The sequence below is a fragment of the Aethalodelphis obliquidens genome, unplaced genomic scaffold, assembly GCF_003676395.1.
Source record: "Aethalodelphis obliquidens isolate GAN/ISIS:26980383/991018 unplaced genomic scaffold, ASM367639v1 scaffold19, whole genome shotgun sequence".
Classification (NCBI taxonomy): Eukaryota; Metazoa; Chordata; class Mammalia; order Artiodactyla; family Delphinidae; genus Aethalodelphis; species Aethalodelphis obliquidens.
Window position 1 is genome coordinate 4,866,362 of NW_020837963.1, and position 14,553 is coordinate 4,880,914.

At 42.2% G+C, this 14,553-nt stretch overlaps 1 protein-coding gene and 1 non-coding gene across 3 annotated transcripts in view; both read right to left on the minus strand.

Moving 5' to 3' along the window:
* The window catches only part of ZBTB7C (zinc finger and BTB domain containing 7C), a 379,259-nt gene that overhangs the window by 325,436 nt on the left and 39,270 nt on the right, over positions 1–14,553 (minus strand). The gene's annotated exons all lie outside the window — the stretch shown is intronic.
* Positions 2,590–2,696, minus strand: LOC113626911 (U6 spliceosomal RNA). Its single transcript, XR_003435337.1, has one exon. It is a non-coding gene; the product is annotated as a U6 spliceosomal RNA (small nuclear RNA).

The window sequence follows — 14,553 nt, forward strand, 5'->3', positions numbered from 1 at the left end:
AAACCAATGCAAAGTCTAAAACGGAAATATAAGATATAAAGAAGAACCAATGGAAACTTTAGAAATGAAAAATATATTAACTGAAATACCAAATTCAATGGATGGGTTCAACAGCAGAATGGAGAGAACAGAGGAAAGAATCAATGAACTGCAATATAGAGCAATAAAAATTAACCAAACTGAGAAAGAGAGAAAATAGACTGAAACAAACAAAGCCTCAGGGACCTATAGTAATACAACAAAAAGTCTCACATTCTTGTCACTGGAGTCTCCAAGGAGAGGAGAAGAAGGGTGGACTGAAAAAGTGCTCAACAGTTGAAAACCTCTCAAATTTGGAAAAAGACACAAACCTACAGATTCAAGATGAGAGAATCTTAAACAAAATAAACTGAAAGAAATCCACAAGACACATCATAGTCAAACTTCTGAGAACTAAAGACATAGAAGAAAATCTTGAAAACAGTTCTAGAGAAACGACACCTACCGATATGGGAAAAACAATTAGAACGACAGCAGATTTCTCATCAGAAACCATGGAGACCAAAAAGATGTAGCACAACATTTTTCACGTGTGAAAAGAACTATCAACCGAGAATCTTATACTGTATCCAGTGAAAATATCCTTCAGGGAAGAAGGAGTAATCAAGTCATTCTCAGATGAAAGAAAACTAAGAGAATTTGTTGCCAACAGACCTACCCCCAAGAGTGGCTAAAAGAAGTTCTTTAGGAAAAAAAAGAAAAGAAAAGAAACAACTGAAGAAACCTTGGAACATCAGGAAGGAAGAAATACACTTGAGCAAAAGTGTAGGTAAATACAACTGACTTATTTCTCCTCTTAAATTTCTAAATGATATTTGACAGTTGAAGCAAAAATTATAACACTGTCTGATGTGGTTTTAAATGTAGAGGAAATATTTAAGACAATTACATTATAATGTAAATTATAAAGGGTAAAAAGACATAAAAGGAGGTAAGGTTTCTATATTTCACCTGAATTGGTAAAATGATGACACCAGTAGACTGTGTTAAGTCATGTACACATAATGTACACATCACTAAAAAAATATACGAAAAATATAAACTGAAAAATACCATAGATAAGTCAAAGTGGAATTCTTTAAAATGTTTAGGTGGCACAGAAATGAAAGGGACAACAAACAGAAAATATAAAAATAAAATTGCATACTGAGGCCCTTAAATATCAATAATTACATTAAATGGGAATAATCTAAAAATATCAATTTATGCTTGATGAAGTCACTTGGCTATTGCCCAAGCCTGATCATATGATAAATTAGCAGGTTGGTCTCCCCTTTACAATGCTAGAGACGTTGCAGTATTTTCCCAATTTGTGTTTTTCACCCAATGCTGGGCCTGGCATTCCCTGACAAGCATATGAACTAGCTGATATAAGTCAGAGAAACCAGGTTGATAAGTTTGAATTCCTCAGCAAATTTGTGAGAAACTTTAGTTACTTTGAAAAAATCTTTAACAATGGCTCACTGTTCACCTTTGGTCCAAGGAATTAAAAGTTTATCCTCTGGACCCTCAGAAGGCTCAATTTTGAAAGGAAAGCTTCTGACAAGTTCAGAGGAAAAGAGTGGGGAGGGTTTTAGAGAAAAGGGAAAGTTCGGTGAGAAAGTTAATATGGGAGAATTGAGGGTATAGAAGAGGCATAGGAAGTGTAGAAGGGAATAAGGATGATGGTGGTGGAGGTGGAGTCTGGACATGAGGAGCCAAAGAGAGAGACAAGATGGTGCCAAAGAGGAATCTGAGACAAAGAAGCCAAGAAGAAGAGCCTAAGGCTTTGGGAGCCATTTTATCTTTCTTTAATAATTTGTTTGCCCCATTAATCTTAAAATCTTATTTTTCAGTGAGGCAATTTTAGACTCCTGATAACATAGGGAAGCCTCAAACTACCAATAGAAATAAGTATTGAACTCTTTCTGGAAGTTTTTGAGCTATTGTAGCCCAATTCAGTTTTAAGGAAATTAAGTTTGGGGATTTCAAATGTTCCCTGTAATGGCCATTGATATTCTAAATTACCTTTGATCTGGTCAGTCCACATAAGTTAGAAATGCACATGATTAAGACTGACTTTCTGGTTTTTGGTGATGATTTTCTCTTTCTTTATTTTTTTTAAATTGAAGTATAGTTGATTTACAATATTGTCTTAGTTTCAGGTGTACAGCAACATGGTTCAGTTAAACATATATATTTTTTCAGATTCTTTTCCATTATAGATTATTACCGGATATTGAATATAGTTCTCTGTACTATACAGTAAATCCTTGTTATTTATCTATAAATAAATAAATAAATAAAAATATCATTTAGAAACATGACCCACTATTCTGTTAATAAGAAATTCATTTCAAGTAAAATGATATAGGCAGGTTGAATGTAAAAGACGAAAATATATATATCATGTAAACATTAATCACAAGAAAGCAAAAATGGTTATATCAATATGAGATAAATTAGACTTCAGGGGGAAAAAATTACCAGTCAGAGAGGAATATTTTTTTTAATTTTATTTTTATTGTTGACACTATTCGAGATAGATACAATGACCACAACCATTTTAACAAAAATACGGAACGCTTCATGAATTTGTGTGTCGTCCTTGCACAGGGGCCATGCTAATCTTCTCTGTATTGTTCCAATTTTAGTATATGTGCCGCTGAAGTGAGCACAGAGAGGAATATTATATAATGATGAAGGATTAATCCACCAAGAAATCCTAAATTCACATGCACCAAACAACAGAGATACAAAATATGTGAAGCGAAACCTGATAGAACTGAAAAGAAAAATACATAAATTCACAATTATATTTGCAGACTTCAACACTCCTCTCTCAAAATTAATAAAATAACTAGGCAATCAGCAAGGATACAGAATAACTCAACAACACCGTCAGCCAACAGAATCTAACCAACATTTACAAAACACTCCACCCAACAACAGCAGAATGTACATTCTTCTCAAGTGCCCACAGAACATATGCCAAGATAGACTGGGCCATAAAACAAATCTCAGTGAATTCAAAAGAATTGAATTTTCATACGGAATTCATTCCCTATTTCATATAGAGTGTGTTCTCCGACCTCAAAGGAATCAAAGTAGAAATCAATAACAGCAAGATAACAGGAAAACCTCTAAACATTCGGAAACAAATCAACACACTTCTAAATAATCAATGAGTCAAAGAGGAATCCAGATGCCCTTGAATGCATAAATGGTTCAACTAACTGTGGTCCGTCCATACTGTGGAACACTACTCAGCAATAAAAGGGAACAAACTACTGGTAAATGTATCAACCTGGATGAATCTCCAGGGAATTACACTGAGTGAAAAAAGCCAATCCCAGAAAGTTACACATATACTGTATTATTGCATTTATATAACAGTCTTGAAATGATAAAATTATGAAATGAAGAACAGATTATTAGTTTTCAGAGGTTAAGTAGAGAATGAGAGCAGAGAAGGGAAGTGGCCATGGCTGTAGAAGGGCTACAGGAGAGATCCACGCAGTGTTGGAAATATTCTGCATCTTGACTGTACCAGTATCAATATCCTAACTGTGATACTGTATTATAATTTTGCAAGATATTGCCAAAGGGGAAAACTAGGTTAAGGGTACAAGGGATTCCTCTGTATTATTTTTTATAACTGCATGAGAATCTCTAATTATCTCAAAATAAAAAGCTTAATTACAAAGAAGTAGAGAATCCCTCCCAGAAGACATGTTATCAAGGTAAGAGTGCCAATACACCCACATTGCCCCCCAACTTTCTCTCTCAGACAAGCACACACAAACCCCACCTACCAAGTGCCTTCAGCTGTCACCATATAAATTTGCACTGATTTTCTGCCTCTCTTTAGAGAGGTCTCATCCAATCCCTTGTGAGGTCAAAGCAAACCCCTCTGAGGACTTTCCTTTGGCTCCTGAAGCTCTTCCACAACTTGGCCCAGGAGCAAGCACTGGATTTGTAAGAGGAACCCAGAACCCACTGGGGAGAGAAAAGTAGGCAGATAGCCCAGCTGCATTTTAGGGAGGCCATGGGCCCCTGAAATTAAACGTAAAAGAGGGTGTGCATCTGGTACATGGTTCTGTGCATGCCACATGCTTCTCTGGAGAGATGGTCTGTGGCTGTCACCCATTTCTCAAAGGGGTTCATTTCCCAAAGGCAAGAGAAGGAAGAGGCCCACACTTGAGACCCACACCCCCCATTTTCTGCAGCCCCAGGAAAAACCGGTGAGCTCTGCCACACCCACCACCTCTGGAAACTCCCAATATGCCTCCCGGTATTCCTGCCTCTAGCTGAAAAAGCAGTGTTCTGAAAATTGCTGGGCCCTTAGGATATTCAGTGTCCATCCTGTGGAGCTAGAAATGTCAGAGCTTGAAGATCTCTCATTTAAAATCCCCACGCCCACCCAAGAGAAGAGACTCAAGCCCAGAAATACAGGATGACTTTGTAAGATCATCCAGAAAGTTAGCAGCCTAGTTTAAACCAGAACTCAGGTCTCTTCCCCCCGGCTGCCAGCTTTGGGACATCTGTTCCTTAGGTTGGCATGAGAGCCTGACATCAGACAGGGCAACCAGGAGAGCGAAGGCTGGGCAGGAGGCCTGCCGTCCCCACGGTATTACCAGTGGAAGATGGCAGTGGGGACACAGCCAGTCACTGGGTTAAATTGAGCACAGCTATGCAGAAGTTCATGAGCAAATGCTTCCTCTGAAAGTACCTGACAGTCCTTCTGAAGTGGCAGCCTGCATTACTCCGCAGAGCTACAAACAGGTGGCAATGAAGCTTAGGAACACTAGAGAAGTGCTATTACTTTGGAAGACCGGCCATTCAAGGCTCCTCTTTCCCAGGGATGCTTCCATCCAGCTCCCGCCTTCCTCCAAGCCCCTTCACTCCACCCATGGTTTCATTTACCGCGTGCTCACTCACTCCAAACGGTAAGCGAGGACCTCCGGAGCACCGAGAACACAGGGTAACAGGCAGGAGGCCCGCCTCAGCACAGCTCACGCTCAGGGAGGCCCTGAACTCTGAAGAGGCCAATAACACCCCCAGCTCAGTCAGGCCCACTGCGAGCCCTGCAGCCCTACGTGTGGCTGCCCAGTACACCCGTCAACAGGCCCGTCACTGACCTCCCATCGCCCCTGAGCCGTCTGCCTCCCTCACGGCAGTCTCCACCCACCTTTCTTCCCTGAAGGCTCACCCTGCTGCAGTCTGCAGAGAGCTGGGGAGCAGGGAGAGCTCTATCACCAGACAATTGGAAGAGCCTCCTGTCCGGTCTCTGTCTCCACGCTTGCAGCCCTTTAACCCCCTCCTCAGTCCGCTGCCAGAGTGAACATCCCAAATCACACATCAGACCACAGCACTCTCCTGACTAAAGTCTCCTGTGGCAGCTGTTCGTGCCCTCCAGGCACGCCTGTGCCTCCCGACATTTCCCAGCCTCCTTTGCGAGTAGGCTGGGGCCATGTGGCTGTTTCTGGCCGACAGACTACGAAGAGAACTATATGTGCCACTTCCAGGCTGAGGGCGCTAAGAGCTGGTATGCTTTCTCTGTCTTTCTCTCCCCTCCCGCTGCAGACTCTGGAGGTCTCAGCAGACTTCACTGGAGCAGAATTGAACCTTTGAGGTTAAGCCATTAACATGTTAGGGGTTGCTTATTGGACGGTTAGCATTGATTGACTAATAAAACTTTTCAGTGGCTCCCCACTGCCCTCAGGAGGTAAGTCCAAACCCTTTAGTGTAGCCATACTCAATGGCTCTTGTGGCCTGGCCCAGCCCCCCCATTCTGGACTGTCTCTTGGCCCTGCCCTAAACACACTCTTTCAATAATCGTGATTCAACCATATTTACAGGTTCTGGAAGGGCTACGCCCCCTCCCACCTGAGACGTCTCCTCTATGTGGAATGCCCCTACCTCCCCCCCCTCCCACCTCCTCGATATGCTTAGCAACCTCATTCTTCAGTTTCCAGCTCCAGCATCCCCAACCCTGACTTTCCATAGAAGAGCTGGGGGCAGCTTCTTCCTGACCAGTGGCATCCCCCTCTCCAGCCCCCAGAGAGCCCTTGCTCACACTGTATCTTAGCTCTTGTGCTTTACCTTGTGCGTTGCCCCCTCGACTGTGAGCTCCACAAGAAAAACGAGTGTTTTCCCCATCCTTGTCTTCCCAGAGCCTGCCTTAGCATCTGTGCCCAGGAGACCTTCAGAAGATGTTTAAGGACCACATAAATAGAGCCTCCTTTAAACTTTCTGCAGAAAGTCACCTCTTCTTGAAGGAGAGATTCAACCAAGTTGTAGGACCTCTTCACGAAAAGAGGAGGCTTGAGGTGAGGGATAAGATGACCCATAATTACACTGGGCTCTTGAAAGAGTTCTAACAGGCCAGGTCTGTCTGGCTCTGTCCCCCACTGGCTCAGTGTCCCTGGGCAAGGCAGTCCCTTCTCTGGCATCTGTGGGGTCCCTTCCAGCACAAGCTTACGATGTCTCTGCCATCCTATCTGCTCTTGCTGTAGTCCCGCTCTTTCCCAGAAGCCTCCACTCAGAGCAACGGGCCCATTTCCCCTGAACCCCCTACCCATTTAACTAGAACCTGGTGAGTCATTCACCAGCAAGGTATTAGGTGTTATCCTTCCTCTGGCATTCTACTTTAATATGAGACCACAGGAAACTCAATGGAATGGTGCTCACGGAGGGACTTCAGGCACGAGACAGGCAGCGCGACAGATATCCGGCCAGTGGTGAGGAGTTCTCTGGAGACACGTCTTCCCTGCACCCCCTCCCAACCCACCCATCACATCGCAGAGGCGAGAGATGTGAAAACGGCTAGACCCCGGCAGATGGCACAGACGGTGCTGGCCTGAAAGAGAGTTAATGTTGGTGGAATATCCTGAGGGTGGGACCCAAGCTCCTCACTCCTCATTCCATGGTCTCTTTTATCTGGCATTTCTGAGTGAGACAATGAGCAGACAGACTGGAAAGTTACAGACGGGCCAGCTTTGCCGATCCCTGCCAAAAATGCAGCAAAGGAAGCTGGCGGGAGACTCGAGCCTCTTTAATTTCCTCTTCTGTTTGGCTTTGCCTGTGCTCCCCCTCCCACCCCCCGACTCAGAGTCTTTTGTGCCCTCGGGCTCCCAAGGAGCCCTGCTTCCCATCCCAGATGTGAGGGAACTCCTTCCCCCACCCCAAGTCGCTCCTGACTGGTGTGCTGGCCACAGTCAGTAAGGCTCTGGCTTTCCTTGAACAGCAAGGACACTTAGAAGCATGAGATCAACTAGGAAATCCAATTCCCAGGCCAAGCTGGAAATACGGTGGGCAGAAAGGCCAGGGGCAGCGGGGGTGTCTCTCATTCTGTCCCTCCAGACTGGAGTCAGGACCCAACCAGAAACAAAGCTGGGAAGAAAGTAAGTGGTAAAGCACCCCCCAAGAGAGGAGTGCCCTCAGAATGCCAACAGGACCCCTTAGAGTGCCCCACCCCTACCAGCAGGGTCTGAATAGCAACTCTCCACGGTCTACTCGGGAGCACATGCACACACACAACAAATGTAGTTGCCAAAGAAGACAAAAGAATAAAAGAGAGAGACATCAGGATTGAAATCGTGTCCCTATCCGGGCATGTTATTCAACTACACTGAGCCGCGACTTCTTTCCCTACAAACTGGGGACGGTTTTCAGGATCCTGGTGAGGATTTAGTGAGATAACACTCCTGCTATGAGACTTGCACGGAGAGAGGCTTCCATAAATGTTAATAATTCCTCCCCAGATCCCGGCAACCAGTTGTCATTTGAAAATGACAGCTCTGCCATCAATTAGCTTTGTGACCCCAGGCAAGTCCCTCACCTTCTTGGACTTTTCTTAAAGTTTCCTAATCTTGAAGAGCAGTGTTTCTCTGACTGAGGTGTGCATCAGAATCACTTGGAGGGTTTGTAAAACACAGATGACTGGGCCCTATCCCCAGAGTTTCTGATTCTGCAGTTCTGGGGTGGGACTGGACAGTCTGCATTTCTAACGAGTTCTCTGGTGGTGTTGATGTTGCTGGTCCAAGAAGCACACTTTGAGAAGCCCTGAAGTAGAGGCAGTATAAGAACTCTTTGTACTTCTAGCAGTTTAATGAGTACGTTAAATTCATCCATATTAATTTTCCAGTGATGAATACCGGTTCAATGTGCTCTTCTTAAGGCTACTTGTATTTTAAAGAGGATAATGTCTTGACCCAAAGAAATCATCTTTTGGTTCCCCACTTCTAAGTTAGGCATCAAAAGACCCCCAGAGTACATGACCAGATGATGATTTGGAGGGAAGGGCTTCCCAGGCCTCGCCAGTCACACGACACAGGTGTGACTGAAAAGTCATTTCATTTGCAAAACTCTGGCGTCCCAAGTGAGTCAGCTGCACTTGGTTAATTGCCATTTGGGGGCACGATGTCTGAGGCCGAGGAAAGGCCCCTGGTTGCCTGAAATCAGCCCAAGGCCAGGCCCCATCGCTAGAAGCAGGGCTGTCAGTCAGCTGTGACATTCTGGATCCCCCCAGCCCTGTTAGGGCCAGAAGAACAGCCTGGTGCCTGGGGAGGAGGATAGAGCCAAGGGCCTGCAGCCCCAGAGGCTGTCACTCAGTACATCTGCAGTTTGGGGTGTAGACCCCTCTCAGCTTCACTCCCTGCCTTTGTGTCACTGTGAGACCTGTCCAGCAAGGTGGCTGGGCTCTGTAAATGCTGCTGTCATTCTGCTAATGCTCTGGGCCTGCCTCAGGGAAGAGAGCTGCCCTGCGTGTCAATTACAGAATGATGACACCTCCCCCGTGGCTTTGCACCAGTCCCCCACCCAGCACGGCCCTGTCTTTGGTGCACAGGAACACCGAAGAGGGTAGAGATCGTTACGTACTGACACCTCCCATCCCCACTGCGTTCTCAATACTTCTAATCGCAAACTTAGGCACATAGACAAAGTCTTCAGGAAAAAGGTCAGTGCTGAGAGAAAAGCTCCTAGAAAGGTTTCAGGGGCTGAAAGAAGGTTGAGATCAAGCCCTCAGGGACCCAACCTGGGTTCCCACTCCAGCCCAGCATGCAGGTCACAGGGGATGGGGGGAATGCCTCCAGGCGAGCCTACCCCCAAAGCATCATCCCACAAAGCACCTGGTTTTGCTTTTATTCATGCAGCAAACATTTAGTAAGTCTACTAATGTCTGAGCATTGGGTCGGTGGTGGAGATCTAAAGACAAACAAGAGGTGCCCGCCACCCACCGCCAAAGCTTCTGGTCTAAGAGGGCGAGGCAACTGTACAAATTATCATCAGTATATGCAGTGAGAGCGGTGAATGCAAAGTCTATGTGATCTCAAGGGGAGAGGTGGCCAAGTCTTCTTGTTGGGGGAGGGAGATGGGGGGAGGGAAGAACACAATAAAGCAGTGCACAAGGGTAACACCTGAACTCATCCTAAAGGATGAATAGGAGAAATCATGTCTGAACAGGGGTAATATTCAAAATCTTTAACACACGCTAAGGTCCAATCCCAGCCAAATCAGAACAGATGCTGGGCTTGAATGTCAGCCTTACCAGGTAAATATGGCTCGTTAGACATATGCATCTACTTCTGCTTCCTCCCCAAACCCTACTGGAATGACAGCTTTTTAAAAAGTAAGTATAAATAGACAAAAATGGGAAGAACCAGAGAGGAGATAAAAGTAACAGAATTTTTGAAGCTGGAAATCAGATGGACAAGTGGTGAATGGCCCAGGAACCCCTAAAAGCTGAATTCTAAGCCAGCAGCGGGGGAAGTTGAGAACCAACCCGATTTATACTGCAAAACCCCTTAACAGCTCAGAAATTGGTGGTACCAATCCCTCTTGAAAGCAAGAGAGAAGAAGGGAGGGATGAAACAAGGAAGGTTGGTTGGAAACCTGTTTAGGAAGCAGTTAGAGTCCCAGGTTCTTTCCCTGACTAGTAATGGCCCCTTGCCCAGCACAGCAGAAGAGGGAGGTTTATTGTTAAATAAATAGAGGCTTTCTGGACTGGGAGACACCAGGAGGAATTGAGGAGAGACCTACCTTGCTGAAAACAGGGGGATTAAAGATCATCTAGCTGAATTCTGGTTACTGAGGCGAGACTCCTCTTCCACTGGGTACTCAGAGCACCAACCTCAGGATGTTACTCTCCAGGCAAGAGACAAGATGAGCCTTCTCTGAGGACCCCAACTTGACTGTGAAGAAAGACTTCATGATTTAAGAAAGACTTCATCTCACACAACTCAATATCAAAAAAACAAACAATCTGATTAAGAAATGGGCAGAGGACCTCAATAGACATTTCTCCAAAGACATAGAGATGGCCAACAGACACATGAAAAGATGCTCAACATCACTAATCATCAGGGAAATGCAAAACAAAACCACAATGAGATATCACCTCACACCTGTCAGAATGGCTAGCATCAAAAAGACAATAAGTGCTGCCAAGGATGTGGAGAAAAGAGAACCCTTGTGTAATGTTGGTGGGAATATCAGTTGGTACAGCCACTATACAAACAGCATGGAGGTTCCTCAGAAAATTAAAAATAGAACCACTGTATGATCCTGCAATTTCACATCTGGGTATTTATCTGAGGAAAATGAAAACACGAATTCAAAAAGATACATGCACCCCAAGGCTCACTGCAGCATTATTTACAACAGCCAAGATAGGGAACAACCTAAGAGTCCATCAATAGATGAATGGATAAAGAAGATATGATTACACACACACACACACACACACACACAAAATGGAATATGACACATCCATAAAATAGAATGAAATGTTCCCATTTGTGACAAAATGCATGGACATAAAGGGTATCATGCTAAGTGAAATAAGTCAAACAGAGAAAAATAACATATGATCTCACTTATATGTGGAATCTAAAAAAGCAAAACAAACAAACAAAACAGAAATAGACCCATAGATACAGAGAACAAACTGCTGGTCACCAGAAGAGAGGGGGGTGAGGGTTGGGTGAAATAGGTGAAGATGATTAAGAGGTACAGACTTCCAGTTATAAAATAATAAGTCACGGGAATGTAATGTACCACATAGGGAATATAGTCAATAATATTGCAATAATTTTGTGTGGTGACAGACAGTTACTAGACTAATCGTAGTGATCGATTCCTAATGTATTCATAAGGTAGCATATGAATCACTATGTGGTACACTGAAATTAATATGACATTTTATGTCAACTATACTGCAATTAAAAAAATAAAAATAAAGACTTTATAACATTTAAGACTGCACAAGAGAAAGGCCCAGACAGATTATCTTCCAGTGAAGCCCATGGTCATCAAATCCCACTTGCACTGGTACTCTTAAATAGGTGCAGATAAACAAAAATAACCAGATAACTGAAGAAAGATCCAAAACTGAATAATAGACACCAAAACAAACAACTTGGAAGAAACAGAGACTGTGCAGGAAGAAAACAACTTGAAAAAAATAGATCATAATTTCTTCAGGGAGACAATATTGCAATCATAGAACAGGATGCTATAAAAAGGGAATGACAACCAAAAAATTCTTATAAATTAAAAATATAACAAATGAAATATCAATAGAGGGCTGGAAGGTAAACTTAAGAAAACCTCCCAGAAAGTAAAGCAAAAAGACAAAGAGAAAAGAGAAGAGAAAAGTTAAGAGAACTACAGATCCAGTCCAGAAGGTCTACTCTCCAAATGAGAGGCTTAGAAAGAGGGAACTGGGTGTGGGGGGAGGGCATAAAAAAGAAAAGTAAATCATCTACAAAATCAAGAAAATGTCCTGGAACTAAAGGCCCCAGAGGTTATAGATTGAAAAGGCCAGCCAAGTGGGCCCTTAGATAAAAATATGAGCACAATGATAAAAATAGATCCACTGTAAGGCAAAACACATCGTTATGACATCTCAGAATACTGAGGCAAAAAACAAAAACAAGAACAAAACATGTTCCTGGGTCAGAAGACTCAATGTTAAAATGTTAGTCCTTCCCGACTATAGACTCAACACAATCTCAATAAAAATTCCAGAAAGCTATTTTGGAGATCTTGACGAACTGATTCTAAAGTTTATACAGAAAAGCAAAAGACCTAGTGTAACCAACACAATACAGAAGAAGAACAAAATTGAAAAACTCACAATACCTGATTTCCAAATTTACTATAAGGCTACAGTAATCAAGACAGAATGTGAAAAGAAAGTGAAAGAATAGACACATAGGTGAATAAAACAGAATAGACAGCCCAGAAAAAGGCCCACACAAATGTAGTTAACTGATCTTTGACAAAGGAAAAAAGGCAACTTATTAAAGGTTTATCAATTTTATTTATCTTCCCAAAGAATGAGGTTTTAGTTTTATTGATCTTTGCTATTGTTTCCTTTGTTTCTATTTCATTTATTTCTGCTCTGATCTTTATGATTTCTTTCCTTCTACTAACTTTGGGTTTTGTTTGTTCTTCTTTCTCTAGTTCCTTTAGGTGTAAGGCTAGATTGTTTATTTGAGATGTTTCTTGTTTCTTGAGGTAGGAATGTATTGCTATAAACTTCCCTCTTAGAACTGCTTTTGCTGCATCCCGTAAGTTTTGGATCATCGTGTTTTCACTGTCTTTTGTCTCTGGGTATTTTTTTATTCCCCTTTGGTTTCTTCAGTGATCTCTTGGTTATTTAGCAACATACTGTTTAGCCTCCATGTGTTTGTGTTTTTTACGTTTTTTTCCCTGTAATTGCTTTCTAATCTCATAGCGTTGTGGTCAGAAAAGATGCTTGCTATGATTTCAATTTTCTTAAATTTACTGAGGCTTGATTTGTGACCCAAGATGTGATCTACCCTGGAGAATGTTCCATGTGCACTTGAGAAGAAAGTGTAATCTGCTGTTTTCAGATGGAATGTCTTATAAACATCAATTAAATCTATTGTGTCATTTAAAGCTTGTGTTTCCTTATTAATTTTCTGTCTGGATGATATGTCCACTGGTGTCAGTGAAGTGTTAAAGTGCCCCACTATGATTGTGTTACTGTCGATTTCCTCTTTTATGGATGTTAACATTTGCCTTATGTATCGAGGTGCTCCTATGTTGGGTGCATATATATTTATAATTGTTATATCTTCTTCTGGGATTGATCCCTTGATCATTATGTAGTGTCCTTCCTTGTCCCTTGTAACAGTCTTTATTTTAAAGTCTATTTTATCTGATATGAGTATTGCTACTCCAGCTTACTTTTGATTTCCATTTGCATGGAATATCTTTTTCCATCCCCTCACTTTCAGTCTGAATGTGTCCCTAGGTCTGAAGTGGGTCTCTTGTAGACAGCATATATATGGGTCTTGTTTTTGTATCCATTCAGCCAGTCTATGTCTTTTGGTTGGAGCATTTAATCCATTTACATTTAAGGTAAATTATTGATATGTATGTTCCTATTACCATTTTCTTAATTGTTTTGGGTTTATTTTTGTAGGTCCTTTTCTTCTCTTGTGTTTCCCACTTAGAGAAGTTCCTTTAGCATTTGTTGTAGAGCTGATCTGGTGGTTCTGAATTCTCTTAGCTTTTGCTTGTCTGTAAAGGTTTTGATTTCTCCATCAAATCTGAATGAGATCTTTGCCAGGTAGAGTAATCTTGGTTGTAGGTTCTTCCCTTTCATCACTTTAAATATATCATGCCACTCCCTTCTGGCTTATAGAGTTTCTGCTGAGAAATTAGCTGTTAACCTTATGGGAGTTCCCTTGTGTGTTATTTGTCATTTTTCCCTTGTTGCTTTTAATAATTTTTCTTTGTCTTTAATTTCTGTCAATTTGATTACTATGTGTCTCGGCATGTTTCCCTTGGGTTTATCCTGCCTAGGACTCTGTGCTTCCTGGACTTGGGTGGCTATGTCCTTTCCCATGTTAGGGAAGTTTTTGACTATAATCTCTTCAAATATTTTCTCGGGTCCTTTCTCTCTCTCTTCTCCTTCTGGGACCACCATAATGTGAATGTTGGTGTGTTTAATGTTATCCCAGATGTCTCTTAGGCTGTCTTCATTTCTTTTCATTCTTTTTTCTTTATTCTGTTCCATGGCAGTGATTTCCACCATCCTGTCTTCCAGGTCACTTATCCATTCTTCTGCCTCAGGTATTCTAATATTGATTCCCTCTAGTGTATTTTTCATTTCAGTTATTGTATTGTTCATCTCTGTTTGTTTGTTCTTTAATTCTTCTAGGTCTTTGTTTAAACATTTCTTGCATTTTCTCAATCTTCGCCTCCATTCTTTTTCCGAGGTCCTGGATCACCTTCACTATCATTATTCTGAATTCTTTTTCTGGAAGGTGTCCCATCTCCACTTCATTTAGTTGTTTTCCTGGTGTTTTATCTTGTTCCTTCATCTGGTACATAGTCCTCTGCCTTTTCATTTTGTCTATCTTTCTGTGAATGTCAAAGGCAACTGAATCAAGAATGGGCAGTCTTGTCAACAAATGATGCCATAACAATTGGATTACAACCATATATATATATATATATATATATATATATATATATATATACACACACACACAC